Raw genomic sequence first — 18,101 nt, 5'->3', positions numbered from 1 at the left:
CTAGTGGGTCTAGGGCGTGTTGTGTGGAAAGTGGGTTTCATGTTGGTGATCTGGCGGTTGGGTTTGGTGGGGAAGGATGGTAGGAAGGGAATGGGTGGGATATGGGATAGTGGTGTGCGTGCAGGGTTAGCCATATTGGGGAATAGGCTGGCAGAGGAGCAGCAGTGATCAGTTGTGGGCAATACTAGTGGTAATAGCAATACTAGGCAGCAATAGCAAGTGCTGAGCACAGCATTCAGTTATGGGCAGTACTAGGCAGTGATAACAGTATTAGGCAGCAGTAATAATGCTAGGCAGCAGTAACAATCATGGGCAGCATTCACAGCGCAGCACAGCATTCAGTTATGGGCAGTACTAGGCAGTGATAACAGTATTAGGCAGCAGTAATAATTCTAGGCAGCAGCGACAATCAGGGGCAGTGCTGAGCACAGCATTCAGTTATAGGCAGTACAAGGCAGTGATAACAGTATTAGGCAGCAGTAATAATGCTAGGCAGCAGTAACAATCAGGGCAGTGCTTAGCAGTAGCATTCAATTACATGTGGTACTGGGCGGCGGAAGCCCTTTTGGGCATAGGCAAAGTTAGATACGGGTGTCTGCCGTGTTAAAATATGCATTTGGGATAAGCATGTCGAGCGGCATGTTTACCTTTGGCAGGAAGTAGCTTAGTACGTCCGTTGCGGCGCGAGTAATGGATTGCAGTTGTCCTTGGAGGAGCGCAGCTTGGGCAGAGCAGGAGTGGGGATATTGTTTAGTTCCACCAGATTTGTGGGGGGTTGAGAGATAATGCCCGCGCACCCATGCGCTAACAGGGCCTTTTCCTGGCCTTCTACGGGCCGCCGGCTGTCCGCCTGCCGGCGGATGTTTGCTGATAAAAGAAAGAGCACGTTGCTTAGCAACATAGCCAAGCCTCGTTTTCGGGCCAAGAAGCGCCCGGCATTTTGTTTTGCAGTGAATGCAAAATGGGGATCCGGCCGCTTCTGTAGGTCGGTATGTGCATAAAGCGGTGCACAGATGTGGCAAAGCCCAGATGGGCGATGTAATCCTCACGGGCAGCAGGTCAGCTGTTGAAGTAAGCGGCAAATCAGCTGTTGTGGACGGATCAAGGGTCATGCTGCAACGTGTAGTCCTCTGTGTTGAGAGCTGGGGGAATGGTGGGGGCTCCTGCCCTTTCCACCTCGCTGGGGTGAATGAGAGGGTCAGGGCTTAACAGGCCCTTTTCCTGGCCTTCTACGGGCTGCCGGACCACCCCACCATCCCAGCCCAACTTGTAAGGTGAGGAACTGAGCAAGCAGCGATTTAAAGATGGTAATGAAGGAGATAGGCCACAATTCTGGGTTCCTGATATTAATTAAGGCACAGTACACCAGAGGGACGTTTTTTACCCTTACAGGCATTTTACATAAAAACACACAAACCTATATAAACAGGTTTTGTCTCATGGGGTGACCCCATTCAATTTCCCTTCCTTGTTTGTTTTTCTGTCTACAGCGTAACAAAATACCCATCTCACCAAACCCCTATCCATATTAGCCTTGAACAAGTTCCCCATCCACAGCATCCCTGGGCATCCCCATCTCTGGTATACGTTTCCTGTTCTCAACATTTGTGTATTTCATTCAATAACATGGGCACCTGCAGTCTGCCTTGAACTGTCAGCCCAGGTTCCCCACAGTGTAGTCATAATAAACGTCCCAATAGAGTACCTTTAATATCTTTTGTCTGCTCTTCCCCAGCATTGACACCCCCACACGGGTGGCTGCTGGAGGCTACTTGACATACTCCTCCTGCGCAAAGCTGGGCTATCATATATCTCCCTGGGTTGACTTTCTTCTTTGTCTTAAACATTTCTTCTGTGGCAGTGAATGGGTGTTGATGTCGACAAGCTCTGGCCAGGTTCTGCCCACCTGTGGGCAGCCTATGCTGAACCATCACACTCCTGCAATGCCCCCCGGCCGCGTAGGACCAGCAACTTGGGCTCCAGGTAAATCTTGCTCCTGAGTGACCCCGAAGAGGGCATACTCCTCACAGCCCTCCGATGGTGCTAGCGGTCATGCGTACACTGCCAGTGTCATTGGGGTTCTTTATCTTCACCACCCACCCTGTCTGGCACCCAGGCAGGTGGACTTCCTCCCAGGCAATGCCGCCATCTTCACTCATTCCACCCCACTCCATACGGCCTGGGCCTCTCACTCTCCTCTGGTCTGCCCGGTCTGGCCCCTGGGTGGACAGTAGGCACACAGGTCATGCACTTGCTATGCAGCCCACGCTTTCCCTTGTTCCCGGCAGGCCTGGTCTGGCCCCGGGTAAGCCAGTGCCTCATATTACATGGCCTCCGGTAGAGGCCATGTAGTTATGGTTAAGTTGCTAAACCCATAGGAAGAACACTTTTTGGGCGGCTTATAACGTTGCTCCCCCTGGACGAATCCTCACCAGACTTTGCAAACAAAGTATATGGCCTATTCTGAATTGTTTTAGTGATGTTTGGTAAAGGGGGGGCAATGTTATAGGGGGGCCCCAAAATTTATTTTTTTCCCATAGACTGAATGGAGAAAAAACTTTGTTCACGCCTACAGCCCAAACCGCTGGACGGATTTTCAACAAATTTGCAGGAGGAGCAGCAGCTTGGTCCCAAATTTGGTTGAAATCCGTCCAGTAGTTCTTTTTAAAACGGCCAAAAATAGGTCCCAAAAAATTAGTGATATCTATGTCACACTGACAGGACACTGATTGGCCAATTGGCTTACGTCATGTCCGCGGACATGCAATGTGTTCACCGATTGGTTGGAGTGAAGCGTGAGGTGCGTCACATTTTCTCGATGTGCCCGCCATCTTGGATTTGTGGACATCGGTTGGTGTTGCGGACATCACGGTAAAAATGTATTAAAAAACACAACATTACACTTATCAAATTTATCAAATAATCTCTGGGGAGGTGAGGCGTGATGAGGATGGATGGGATATGGCTGCAAGAAGCAATAAAATTGGTGTTTTTCACCGCAAAAGTCCGCGAACGGTTCAGATGTTCACGAACAGTCCTGAGAAGTTCACGGACACCTTAGCATTACATAGTTGGTGAAAATCAGTTCTTGGATGGCTTATAACTTTGGCACCACTTAATGAAACTGCATGAATTGCTATCATACTCCTGACCTGATTCTGAATGAGTTTACAAAGTTTGGTGGGATTCTGTCAAGAAGGGGCAAAATTAGAGGGGGGTCCCAAAATAATGTAAGGGCTTATAAATGAAGTGCCATTTGACAAATCTACACTTAATTTGGCAAATTGATAATAGATCTAGATATTAATGTTTTTGCGAAGTTTGGTGAGATTTTGTCAATGGGGGAAAAATTAGAGGGGGGTCCCAAAATAATGTTAAGGCTTATAAATGAGGTGCAATTTGACGAATCTACACTTATTTTGGCAAACTGATAATAGATCTAGATATAAATGTTTTTGCAAAGTTTGGTGGGATTTTGTCAAGAGGGGGCAAAATTAGAGGGGGTTCCAAAATATTGTAAAGGCTTCTAAATGTGGTGCCATTTGACAAATCTACACAAAGGTTTACAGAAAGATTATAGATCTAGATATAAATGTTTTCCTAAAGTCTAAATAGATTTTGTTTTTTGACAAGTGTCATAATGTAGGTACAAAAAATAGTGACATACCTTTGGTGACTGAGGTGTAGCCTGTGGCCATGGGCACTGGCCGGATTGTCCGGGTCATGGAATTGGGTCATGATCCGGACAATCAGGCTACTGGCCATGACCTCAAGGGACAACACATGGGGTTAAAGTGGACATGTCCACCTGGGACTGGCTTTGTGGTAAAGTTATTCGAAATTGGGATAGGTTTGAAAGGGAAGAAAAATGTGCTCGTGGTAATATGGTCATAGGGTTCTCTTTTTGCCTTCTGCAGGCTTCCATGGAAAGCGAAGAGGGGCCCTGTACGGAAACCACGCTTTCCCTTTCCATGGTGGCCATCTTGGAAAAATCCTTTTTTTAGCACTCTGGTTTTCCACTTTGGGAACGTAGGGTGCTAATGGCCTTCATCCCCCATTAAAGGGGCTGGAATGGGGGGATAATGATCCGGAGACCTCGTTATCCACCCTCGCTTCGCTTGGGCTGAAAACTTGGGCTGCCAGGCCAGTATCCACCGTCCCATCCCTGGAACGGGGGATAAACGCCACAATAGTGCCTTCAGCATAACACAAAATGCAAATGGAAATGTTGGAAAATCTTGAGTCTATGTACTTTACTGAGAAATATAAAGTAGATGGAGTCTTTAAGTATTTTTTTTTTAGTTCTATTTTTTAACTGTGAAAGGTGGTTCCTAAAGGAACATTTCTTTTTTTTTTTTTGGCAGGAGAGCTTAGAACGAAAGGTGGGAAAGGAAATGAGGGAAGAGGCACCAAACACTAATATAGTGGGGCAGATGGACTGGGGAAAATGTTGCGTGTGTGTTATTTCTAAGGTAGGGGGCAGTGTTTCTCATGCTCCTTTATTACAGCAGTGGTGGTGTCTCTTGGGGAGGAGGGATGGCATTAGCTGATTCCATTTTAAGATAAATAGCAGTTTGGAAAAGTATGTACTGTGTACTAGATTGTTAATGAATGAGTAGGAATAGGTGTTGGAGTTCTGCAAGGGAAATTTTGAAGTTGAAAGTTCCTAGATCAGTAGAAAATGCAGTTCCAAACTGTCCGTGAAGCAGAGATCTTATTGTGAAGTGCGGACGGGTTCTTGGACATGTCATCATGCCACGAGCCAGCATATGGTCATGTGGCACTGTCCGGAAGGTCCGCAATGAAGTCAGATGTTTGTAGACATCTACGGATGCAAAACTAGTTGAAATTATTGCAAGAAGTGTATAGAAGTGTTAAAAATGATTCTAGAAGGTGGGAAATGACAAAGTTTTAAGGTGACACAAATATTGCTATATTGCGTAGGTATGATATTAGTAAGTTGTAGGAAAATAGCATGCACTGGTAAAAACCCATGAAATTCACTGAACAAACTTTGTTAAAGGGACGTTATGGTTAAGTTGGACTAATAAAAACCTATGAAATTCAATGAAAAAACTTTGTTAAAGGGACATTATGGTTAAGTTGCACTAATAAAAACCTATGAAATTCAATGAAAAACCTTTGTTAAGGGGACGTTACGGTTAAGTTGCACTAATAAAAACCTATAAAATTCACTGAAAAACTTTGTTAAAGTGACGTTGTGGTTAAGTTGGACTCATAAAAACCTATGAAATTCAATGAAAAAACTTTTTTAAGGGGACGTTATGGTTAAGATGCACTAATAAAAACCTATGAAATTCAATTAAAAACATTTGTTAAGGGGACGTTATGGTTAGGTTGCGCTACTAAAAACCTATTAGATTCAGAGAAAAAACTTTGTTAAAGGGACGTTATGGTTACAAGTAAAACTGAAAAAACCCTGAAATTCGCCAGTTATGGTAAGCTAAGCAACCATAACTCGCGCCACCACCGTGCACTGCTAAGAATAACACCCATGACATCAAAGATGACATCACAAATATGATGTACTTTCAGTAGTTTGTGGCGTCCACCCACGTCCTACGGACAGCTGTGCACACAAGTATTGCACTTGCTGTAGGCTACAAACAACCAGCTTGTGCAAAAATGGTCGCCAGGCATGTGTCCCAGTTTTAATGAGTCCGAGGAGGCCAACCCTGTTCGTAGGACACCTATGCACATGCGCACAGATTATTCCCCAATACGCGTTCTGCAGACAGCCGTCCCATTCAAGAACATTTGCAATGTCACTATGTGACTGCATCCACGCTGCGCGTGGGCCCTTATTTGCCGGATACGATCCGCTCCCCCGGACATCAGAAAAAGTACTGTTTTCTGCAATGTAAGGAGTGTTATTGTAAAAGTACACCCTTTTTGAACGATTTAGGCCTGCTTTCCAGTTCAATGTGCTCCACAGCAGCTCTACAAAAGGCCACACCTCAGAGCTGCTCCCCATTCTGTTTTTGCCTTTGCCTTTGCAGAGCAGAGTAGGGGGCCACATTGCTTCATGCTGGAATTGCTTTCTGATCAATTCTGCTGTGCTAAATTACCTTTGAAACTAATGGCAACCATGGCTGCTGCTGCTGCCTCTAAGGTCAGCAGCACCCACACCCTCATCCTCACCACCACCACCTCCTTCCCAAAGGGCCTGGACAAGGGAACAGGTGTGGTGATGTAGATAGGCATCAAGAGGAGCATGAAGTAGAGCAGATTCCCGATGCCTGCAGCCAGCATGAGTGAAGGGTGTTGCAACTGTTTACCAGCGTAGGAGAGGTGCCAAAATGTCGTGCTAACCAAGTGAGTCACTCACAGAAAACCTGGCTTGTACAGCTATGGCACCACCTCCATGCGATGACACCACAAATCGAACCACAAGGCAGCAGTTCGGATGGTAATGCACTTCGAACAAGGCAGTAGGTTACTTTTCTCTAGAGCATTCTACGCATCTGCTCCTGCCACCACAGAGACACTGCTGTGGGACAGCGGATCCCTAAACCAGCCTTGCAGCGCAGATGCAGCGCAGCAGACCCTTATCTTTCAATGGTCATTGTATTGTGCATGTACTGCAATGCAGTACTCTGCAGGGGGGAGCAACTTCAAAGTGCTATTGAGAGTTCGATCTGGGAGCATGAGAATGACTGCCCCCTACCTAAGTGAGGGCCACCCAACATCCTCCTCTCTCTGCACTTGCCCTATTTTATCCTTGTGGTTGGTGCCCCTTCCGTACCCTCCCTTCCCTTCAGTGTCGTGTGTTACAACACCAAGAAAGATACAAAACAACAAAAAAAAGTTTTAAAAAAAGACTCCTTTCAGTGCCGCCTTTCATGGAATTGCCAATGAAAGGATGCAGGCTTCCACGCAGCCTATGAGCTACACAGATTGCGTGGTAAATAATGGGAGGGGTGGCTCCATCAAAAACATTGCAGTAGATTCCGGGAGAAAGTGCTGGCTCTAAAAAGAGGCTTTTTGTGGTGTTTGTTTGTGTTTTGAAGGGGTGAAATGGGCAACACTAGAAAAATGTGTGTTGTACTTGCAAAAAGGGCAGCAATGCATTTTGGATAGGTCAGAGAAAAAGCTGATTGCCAGCATCAGTAAGATGAACTCCATCTGTGGGAAAAAAATGTCATGCTACCTAACGTAATATTTGCATTGTGGAAGTAGAACATGCCAACATCTCTGAAAAAGGTACAAGCAGCGGGCCAAATGAAGACGAATGAAGCCCCATCTGTGTCTGTGCAATGCGAGAAATAATTACTCAGGAGTCCAGAAACATACCCATGACCTGGCAAAGTGCCTCCTTCATCACAAACTGCAAAGGAATTCCAGTAACATGTCGTAAACTGTTCCCTCCACAATGAAGAATAATAATGTCTGGATGATTACGTGTTACCAAAGTGGCACAAAGAGGAACCAAAATCCGCCACTTCATTACACGTACTCTCTACCAGTGCACATCCACATGATGGAATGCAAAATGTGCAGCCCTCCACAGTGTTTTTGCATGCACTTGGAACCATTGTATGTAGGATTTACCCAAAATCCATACACGCTGCCTCCTGAACGACACAGCCATAAGCATAGGCTTCTGCATTCATCTCTACAAACAGACCATCTGCCACAGTCTCTGCATACACACCACACCCAGAAACCTTATTGATCAATCCCTTAGCCTCCACAGTGCCATTTCCATGCCTGCCATCCTCAAAAGCCCCGGATGTGGCATATGCGATCCTGTAACTACCGCAGTGTCCGTAAGACTTATCGTGCTCTGTGCGGTAGTGGGGGAACACATTTCAACCAGGGTAGGGGATTTTGTCTTTAGTGGTGGCTCTGAAAAGAGCCTTTAAAAAAATGTAGGTGCTTGTAAACAAACACCTTTTTTTGTTTTTTATAGGGGTTTTTGTGTTCTTCTCCTCCTTACATTCTTACAGTAACCTCTTCAAAGCATTCTGTAGATTGTAAAACAAAATAGCATTTCCAATGGCGGAAAGATAAATGCCATTTGCATGGAAAAATTAGACATTTCGAGAATTAAGGATCTCATTGTCACAGGAGAACATCCCAGCAGTGCAACAAAATTCACACATGCCTCTGTTTATAAGACACCTTCCGACCTCTGGCTGGGGACAAATGACATTGGGATAGTTCCATACTTTTCTTGGTGGTATGCAGAAAACCACCTTTGCAGTGGGAAAAACCAGCATCACTGCTTTCACCAGCTTCTTCAGTTGACGGAACAAATGTTCACAAGTGATGCAACCCAAATGCAGGACTCCATAATGCACCACAACAACATCAACAGTAGTGACAGCAGCCACATCTCTGCAAAGTGCAACCACAGAGCCAAAACTGCACACATGCACACCGCGCCACAATGCCTCCACTCCTTCCAAATTGAAATTGTCAGCAATGCCTCTTTCCTGGGCATACCTGTGCAGATCATGCACAAAGGCATCACCCACGATCAACACTTTGCGTCTCTCCATCTATGCCAGCCTCACTACACAGAGCAACGAAAAAAGGTATTACCGCCCCTTCCTGTGAAGCACACCCTCAACACCTGATTGGATAATCCCACTGTCCCAGCATGCTGAGAAGGGCAGGATGTGGCACATGTGCTTCCCCAACTACCGCGACAGCCGCACCCCAGTAAAGCAGGAGCAGTCTTTCTTCCATTTCCACTACTCTTTTTCCAGTACTCCCTCATTGGGTACTGTTAAATAGTCACACCCGCATCCACCAATCACACCATGGACCTCCGCATCTAACGCTATCATTTCTGTGCAACATTCCATATGTACCAGCAAACGCTCAGAGTGCAAGTCGCGTGTGATTCGAAAGCACCTCTAGTAGAACGTTCTGTGAAACTATCCAAGATTTCTGCATCTAGATTCATCCACATCGGCACCCAAAGTACAGGTATCAATATTTTATACAGTATTTTTGCAACTCTGTTATAAGTGCCTCTGAGAAGGGTACCTGCCACTGAACCTCCATAACGTACTCAAAAAGCATACTGTCATTTCTCCCATCACCTACCATCAAATGCCACTTGCAATGATATGTGTTTTGAAAGTTTTCATTTACCCATATCAGCCATTGAAATATCCAGTCTCTTCTTTCCTTCTGTCAGTTTATGACTTTTTTCCACACTAATGCATCTCCTATATAATTCATAAATCCTTAAAAGGAGCACTGAATGTATCCTACCAACCTAAACCAAGTACATACATTGCATGCATAAGAACAGGGTGCCTGCCACTTACCTTGCACACTTCACAGAAAGTAACATTACTTAGAAAGGCAAATAAATGTATGTGTGCATTGACAACAGTACCAATCGTAAATGTGGATATATAAATCCAACAAGTGAAATGATTGCTCTACTCATGTAGGAAGCATATATCTGCAGAAAATGTAATGGAATTTCACACATGAAAACATTTTCCTTTCGAAGCTGTACATCTTGTCAAACCTTTTTCTCACCCTTCTACAACTAGCACTAATCCATTTGCAAAGTCAATACTCCTACACCAATGCACACACTTGCTAAACCGCACATCATACGGCACACTTACAAATGAACCAATTACCCCCTTACCAACAATCCTGATGCTCCCAAATCCCCATTCATATACAAAACCATCCAATTACATACGCAAACTATGTATTCTCTAAATGCAGTCAGTATGCCATTAACAAATATATTTTCTTACTGTCTTCTTTGACAGTTGCAGTAACCACCTCTGTCCTGAAAGCCAGTGGCATGTCAATTTGAAAATGCAACCCAGAGTAAGGCTACTCTCTACAGCCAACAAAGTAAGTGCAATGCTATTGTGGAGTTTCACCTCTTACTGAGACAGTGCAGTGGTCTTGTATATTAATGTACACAATTGCATCAACCCACTGGTTTTTTCTTCATTCTTACTCATTGCACCTCAGCTGTTGCTCAGTTTGTGTTATCATATCGCCGCCAATATATTAACTCCCAAATAGCAATATAGCGTTCCCACCGTACACTAACACACCATTACACAATCACACACCTCTATCTGTATTCCTACCCTCATGTTCATCCATTCATGCACAGCTGCACACATATATATCACAAAATGTGCACACTTTCCAACAGCTGCTACAGAATGCCTAGCAAGAAAAAACTCCATACAAAATAATGCAGAAATAGACCAGCTCTACCTAAAAGCATAGACAGTAGCCATCCACCCCTAGCAGATTTTGTACAGAAAGTTGAAACAGAACAGGTAATGCAGTCACTAAGGAAAACGAAAGCGCCTACCAGTAAGGAGAATATAATGCCTCAGTCAAAATATAGAAATGAAAAGAAAGGTAGTGAAAAGAGTGCAACTGTCAGTACTGGTAATAGAGCATGTACAAATGCTAATGTTACCACAAGGAAGCATTTCAAAAAAGTAATTTTACAAAAAAAGTTCCACCACAGAGTCCGTCAAAACCTCATAAGTAGAGGGGAGAAATCACCCTGAACCCTTAAACCTTAATGCAGAAAAGTAATCCTGGAAGCTCTTGTAGACAGTGCAATGATCTGGAAAAGAAAATGTGTTCTATTAATTTTAAAGAGAATGAAACCACTAACAAAATTAATTTGTAAACTACAACCACTACTTTGAAACAAATGCAATATCAGCATAAATACCTTTGGCAACATCAATACAGGTGAGTGGAGTCACACCACCAGCACAGAGGCATACTTCAATGAAGAATCATACAAACAAGAGCAAAGAAACCAAATTGCCATACATAGCACGGTACAAGGGGACGAAAAGGTAGACAATAGCATAATGGAAGAAGAAACACTGCTTTTACAAATAGCCCCATCAAACTTAGATGCCACTCTCCATTGTACCGAACCAATATGGCCCATCTACAAATGGCCTTGCACATCAATGTGTAATGGTCGCCACAACTCTATCAAGTCGTTGCAGCAGTTCCTCAAGCACCATGTGAAAGGCAACGGCAAAGGAAAAAGGAATAAACTACAAACTATGAACTCCTGTCCAGTGTGCAAATACACAGGAGTATGAAGACATTCGTTAGCCTGCATTTCTGGACCTGCTTGCAAAAGCACCTTCCACCATATCAAAATGTTAGCAACACACCATTGTAGTGTAAGAAATCTCGTTACAAAGTGTACTAAGCAAAAAGTACCCAGACTCAAAACTGCCTGGTCCACTCAAATTTTCTAATGCAAGTGGTGTAAATTACTATGCACATGTAGCAATCAATTGTGTATTGCAAATGCCAGCAATTGTTGAAAACATGTATTTAAACGGCTCCGACCAGTTGTGTTTACAAATGATAGTCCTGCACAGAAATGCTGCAAACAATCCTGGAAACAGTTACAGTGTCTCAGGAATAAGGCAGGAATTGGACTACTGTGCTAGAATGGTAAATTCACATTAAAGACACAAGGAGATCTACAGGAAGTTGTAATGTACTAACTGCAAGTATTGCAAAGCAAAACCATACCCATAAACAAAATCTTTCAGATGTCCTACATGTGGAAACATACATGCACTCTCTGCAATCATTTCATTTAGGAAGAAGTCCCTAACAAACTCTTTCTCTATGTATCTTTACGTAACTGTGATTCCATTCCATTTCAGCAACCAGCACAAAATGCAAACCATGCCACATTGTGTAGACCTTGCAATTTCGATAATTATTCCACCTTACATATACAATCACATAGGCAATATGTAATATGAAGGCTTTCAACATACAATGCAATTGGAAACAAAAATCACTGCAAGCTTACTACCTTCACACACAGGGCCTCATCACGAGTTGGGCAGTAATGCCAGTGCTAATCTGCCCTACCGCCAAACCCACCAGCGTTATTAGCGCCGTATCACGTGTTTGGCAGAACTGGAAATCCCCATTCCCCATTGAGCCCATTCGGGAATGCCCCATTGGGCTGGGGGGAAATCAGCCGAAGCCATGATCTGGCGGACCCTTAAATGCAGCAGTAACAGCGCTACTGCCACATTTAAGGGTTACCGCCAGACACCGTCGATGAGGCCCACCGACAGGTATCACTTGGCAACAAAACCTTCACACCAATAGCCATAATGTACCACACAGGCGACACAACCAGTTCAGGTCACTATACTGCATACATTAGAAACCACATACAATCTTTGCAGAAGTTGTGAAGGAATTTGTTTCCTTTCATGAAGGAGAGGCCCAAAAATCTCCTTGCCCAACGGCACTAAAGTGCGTAAGATGGCCCTGCCACCCACGTATGTGCAGTGATCGTACACACAGTCTGCCAACATACACCCTTGATTCGTAAGACACTGCACAATATAAATAGTAGCTAGGGCCCGGAAATGTACATTAATAGATGGTGTCAGCTGTACATTCATGGCACCATGACTAAGGTACCAGCATGTCTCCATGTACGTAAAAGTAAGTTCTACGTAACTGCACTACTTAGAATCGGAAATGCATGATGAAATGTTAACATATTTTTGTAGCCGCATGGTGGCCTGAAATCAAATCCTAACATACCTCTCTATGAACAGGGGAAAGGCTCATTGTAAAATAGGCTTGCGTGGTATGCATGAATTGCTCCACATGTAGACGTTCTATGAAATTTAAAAAGAACATGAAAGATAACTTAGTGTCGTCGCAGCGCACATTTTCCATAAAGGTAGTCTGCAAGTGTTTAGTACGCCGTACAGTGCAATTTCCTGGAGACACAGCATAACCATGGAATTTGCAGAAATTATGTTAGTACAACTGTACATAATGCAGATGAGACACAAATATGCCTGTGTCTCACAGGTGACTAAGACCACTTCAACAAGTTAACTAACGGAATTGATCCCATGAAGCGTTGCATGGGGCAAACAGCCCTAAACCCAGTGAAACTAGAACAGAAATCGAAGACCTTGGGACCATCACCTGCTAACAAAATGCCTGTCCTGTGCCCCACCTCCCACCTTCTTTGGAGAGATCATGAGAGATTGTACTTATCAAATCTAAGTAACAAAACTTGTCTGTCATCTGGGACGCACACTTCTTCATGAGCTTGCATGTTGGCACAGTAGTTAAAACAACCTTTTTTCTGAATGAAACTGCTAAAATAAGTCCTTCCTTTCATCAACTGGAAAGCGACTCAATGTTAGTAGACAGCCTAGTCAACTCCAGGCTGGGCGACTGCGATGCCCAATGAGGGGCTTCCCTTGCGACCAAATGCAAATACTGCAAAATGTCCAAAACCCTGCTAGGTCTGGAAAAGATCAGGGGCTAAGCTAATGTCAAGCCTGGTGGGATTCGGGGCTAGCTATAGCCTTTTGGTTGTAGTCCCTGAGCTTCTATCCGGGGCTACAACCAAAAAACTTGGGGCTACAGCCCCCTGAGCCCCTCCCCCCCCAGCAACACCTTGCAGATTCATCTTCAGTCTGAGGAAATGAGAACCAGTCTCCAGCCGCATCAGTAACATCCAATGCCTCCTAGTGGAGGGCAAGAACTGCTTCAAAGTCCCGTGCCTCATGTGCAAATGCTGAGAATGAATAACCCCTCTATTGCCAAGAAACGTTAACCCCCCCACGCCCTCTTGGTGAGTGACTGAAAAATGGCTGACAGCGCCCAAAACCAGATGGAACAGCATTTCAGTCAGGCCCCAGTGCCTTTTGGACAATCTCTGGGAAGACCTGAGCTATGCAAACAGCAGAGGCGTTGCTAGGGGGTGGGCTGAGGGGGCTTTAGCCCTGGGTCTTTTGGTGGTAGCCCCGGATAGACGCTTAGGGGCTACAAGCAAAAGGCTAGCCAGCCCCAAGTCCCGACAGTCCTGACATTAGCACAACCCCAGATCTTTTTCGAGACCTAGCAACACCCCTAGCAAACAGCTTCATGACATTCGTTTCTGGCTTCGGAACCTTCTTGCTCCAGCACACCCTTGTGATGTTAAAGCAGACGGGCCCTAGACACAGCGCTACACAATGCAAAGAGATGTGAGTACACATGGGCGTAATTTTAGGGGGGAATGGGGGTGTTTGTCCCCCCCAACTTTCATGGCACACCATTTTTTCCCCATTCATTTGGCTGGGGCACCTTTTCTTCAGATGTCATGTCCCCCCCCCCAACATTTTCATCAAAGTTACTCCACTGTGAGTACAAACAGTGAGTAGGGGAAGTCCAGGGCAATCCTATTCGGCCGGCAGTTCAACAGTATTAGCACACCACGCAAAGGGTAAACTGTCCAAGACCTCCATCATGCTGACCTCTCCGTGGTTTGAACCAATGGACGAGGGCATCGAGGGTTTGTGGGGGGAGCACAGACTTCAAAAGGAATCTCTTGTGTAATGGCTGAATGAGGAATATGGATGATCATTAATGAGCGTGCTCACTAACTGACCTGGCTCATCACAGTTAGCACTAATGTGGCAGAGGAGTACACGGCTGACAGGCAAGGTGAAGGTTTCCAAGAAGAGTAGGAACGTTGGGGTACTAAGCAAGGAGTAGAGGCACAGCTATCTGCCGCATTAATGTCATCCTAAAGTGGGTGTTATTTACTATGGGCAAACGAGACTAACGGCTCAGAAAGAGGAAATGCTAAGCTAATGTTGCTTGTTTCCGCAGCCTTGGAACTGAAACTGAGTTTGATTAATTCATTTCTTCGAGGCTGCGGGGATGTAAGAAATCTCCATTACAGGGCAGGCTGTCTTCATTTGGCAAGCCAAGGCTGCCTCCTACGCTGCATTAGCGCATTATTTGGCCCAAATTCCGACAGTTTCCCTCCGCCCTGCAGCACATGGTCGGTTCGAAATCTGAAAACGATCTCTCAGTTGGCGAAAGGGCAGAGGAGAGGCCTGCAAGTGCATCTACTACTCTATGAAAAAAGAAATGTTGCCACCGCTTGCAGGAGAAATGTATGGAACACCCCTGCGTTTTACCCTAGGCATGTTCTTGGTACTGTCTTGACTTTGCCAAGTGCTAACAACAATCTTACTACTAACAACAATTGGTGCCACAAATAGCAGTGTTTCCTTGCAGAGGCACCCCCCAGAAGCCTGGAACGGCCCCCTGACTTAAGAAAACAAGTATTAGCAAAGCCAATAGATTTTGGATGTCCTATGTCAAGTAATGCCGCAAATGCCCCAATGAAGTCATAATATGCCTGTTAGAGCCAAGGCACCTGAAGCTGAGCTTTCCCACCTTTGCAAGAGAGTCATGAAATAACTTGTTTTCTTACAGGCGTGCACTTATGGGCATCTCCTAGCCGCACCCCTGCTCTTGGCCGTTGGCCACCCACTTCTGTCTGCACAATGGGATGGCACTTCAGTGCCACCCATATCCATTGTTAAAAGGCAAGCTAAACTGTGTTTGCTCAGCCCATGGGCGGCTTTCAGGAATGCAATGCTAACAAAGGACAAGAGGCCCATCAGGAAATCTCCAGACTTCCCCTTAGGCCAATCCACCAAAGATCATGTGAAGAGACACTGGTCAGGGGGCAAGAAGGAAGGAAATGAATCAAGCGAAGAGGAATGGCACAGCCACCAAAGGTCGGGGTTAAAGGGCCAGAGAGGTTAAGATGGCGGAGGGCCAAGACAGTCCTGTGTCCAGCATTCGGGTTAAGGGTCACAGGCTGACTCCATAGGCGCACACAAAGAGCAGGAGCTCAGAGCCCTAAAAAAAGAGGGCTGCGGGGTTAGACCTGGCCGGCTGTGACCTCAAAGAGGCCACCAAGGTCGCGGGGCAAAATAGATGATGTTTCACAAGCAGCTTGTCATTGATTTAGGAACATGGCCCACACCCCCTGCAACTCATCCAAACAGCAAAAAGAGGGTTATGCAATATCTGACCATTGCATTTCATGGTAAAGTAGCATTGATTTACAGCTGAATCTTACCTATACGGTTACAATGCACGAGGCATCTGGCAGTAACTACCACATGCAATAAACACTGACAGAAGCCGGTTCCTCCTAGTTCTGAACCTATCCTCTCAGCCTATTGCCACTAACCTCCTCACCACCCCTCTCTTGCAGAGCCACCGAGCACCTGGAGGCTGCCCCTGGAGGGTAGCAGTGTGCGGCATAGATCAACATAATAGAACTTTTAGAGAACATTTAAACAGTGAATGGATGGCCTCAACAGTGAGATTAGGTTGAGGAAGCAGCAACCTGGGCGGTGAGGCCAGAACGGCCTGCAAATTGGCGTCACAAAAGTACCATATAATTCATTTGGAGCTTGGCCGCTCCCCCTGCAACTGATCCAACTAGCAAACTGAATTAGATGTAAACTAGATGCCAGATTGTTTAATCAGTCAGCGCTCGGGAAGTGCCAGTGGAGGTGCACGCGGGCTATGGGCTTGAGCTGTCTGGCTGCCAATGTAAGATGCAGCGGGTTCTGATGAATTGCTGTGGTCGGGGATGACGCCAAAGGGCGAGGGGCGGAACCGCTCAGGGAGATACAGAAAAAGAAGCTGAAGATGGCAATGGCCATATTGTGCAGGTGTGCGTGCTTTGCAGCTATCACACATGCTTTGGCAAATGTGGGCGTCCCTGGGTATTAGGATACAGACGGGATACCCCTCTCTAAGGTAGGGAATGCCCCCTTTATGCCAAACATTGCAGATGCCGGATAGAATGAGGTTTTGTGTAAAAATAGTGTTAGATCCTAGAAAATAGGTATACATTTAATGAAATTTGGAGCGGTTGTGGAGCTGCAAAGGGGCAGTAACCCCTTTTTGCCAGGGCTATCACACAGACGATCGGACAGAGACAAAATGGCTTTTAAAAGGGAAATGGCTATATCAGCGATCAGCCGCTTGGGAAGCCTGACACGGGGGGGGGCATGAACATGGGCTCCCCCACAGCTTCCAGCCCCGCTGGAAAGAGCACACAGCCACACCACCTATGCATCCTGAGAGAAAGGCTCAGGAAGGCTGGGGGAGCGGGACCTGGATTATGGACAGAGTTTGCTTAAAGCTGAATTGAGCGTAGGGGATTGTTGGAAATGGAATAAATGGATTGGTCTGCCGTCAGCCAGATGGGCTGACAATCTGGCAACCGTCTCGTGTTTACTTGCTTGTAAATAAAGTTGCAGCCTATAGTTTGTCCACAAAGAAACGCGTGGTCTAATTTTGTTCCACAGCAGAGCTCTGTGAGGAGATGGTAAGGGGATAGATAGCACAGCCTTTCGCAGCAAGGCCATTCAAGAGAGGCCTGTCCATGCATGACCGCCCACGTTAACATGGTTGGGAAAGGAAGAGAGACACGCAACAGCATGCAAGTGTTTGCGTTGGATTCTTCTCAGAAGAGTTGTAGGATACTGCAGTACCAAACCATGCCTAGGGCAGCACCACGGAGGTGCCCCAAATTTCTCCTGCAGGTGGTATTAAAATGTTACTCTTCCTACGGTGCAATATGTCTTTGCACTTGTAGGTCCTGTCCTGTCTCCTTCCCAGAGGGTTGGGCAGTCACCAAAAACTGCTCTTGAACCGGGATTCCCTCAGTCCCCCAAGAAAAGCAGTGGATAGGATTTTTCCTCAGCATGCACCCAAGACTCCAGTGCTCCGGGGGAGACTTGTGCTGCAACATTGTTTCTCAGAGCGCACATGAAATCTGAGCCAGAACAAGGGATTACCAAACTGCATACATGATGGAACACAAGAAGTCATCTTTACTCAAGCAGGACATAGGGGGGATAGCTCAGGGACAACGTGTTTGTCTTGGAGGCAAGACAATCAGTGCAACACAGGTTTGAATCCCGATCCCATGCTTAGAAACTAATCTCTGGTATATGTTATAAAAGAATAATTATATTAATTATGCCTGCATGTTGATGCTATGAGTGAGTATATATAACTCGCAGCTTGCAGACATTTTACTATTGAAAGGTTATCACAAATTCAATTAACAGCAAGCCCAGTGTGTATTATGTGTTTACTGTACACAGAAGGGCTGCAGGCTTAAATCACTTTCACAACCATTTGTCAACAATAAAAATGTGTACTCATTCTTATGTTCCCAAAATACTCTTTGGTTTTATGTCAAGCAGCCATGACACTACATT

Source organism: Ambystoma mexicanum, chromosome 5q (genome assembly GCF_040938575.1).
Source record: "Ambystoma mexicanum isolate Mex_15411 chromosome 5q, UKY_AmexF1_1, whole genome shotgun sequence".
NCBI lineage: Eukaryota > Metazoa > Chordata > Amphibia > Caudata > Ambystomatidae > Ambystoma > Ambystoma mexicanum.
The sequence above is the reverse complement of the archived record's forward strand: the minus strand, read 5'-3'. Positions refer to the sequence as shown.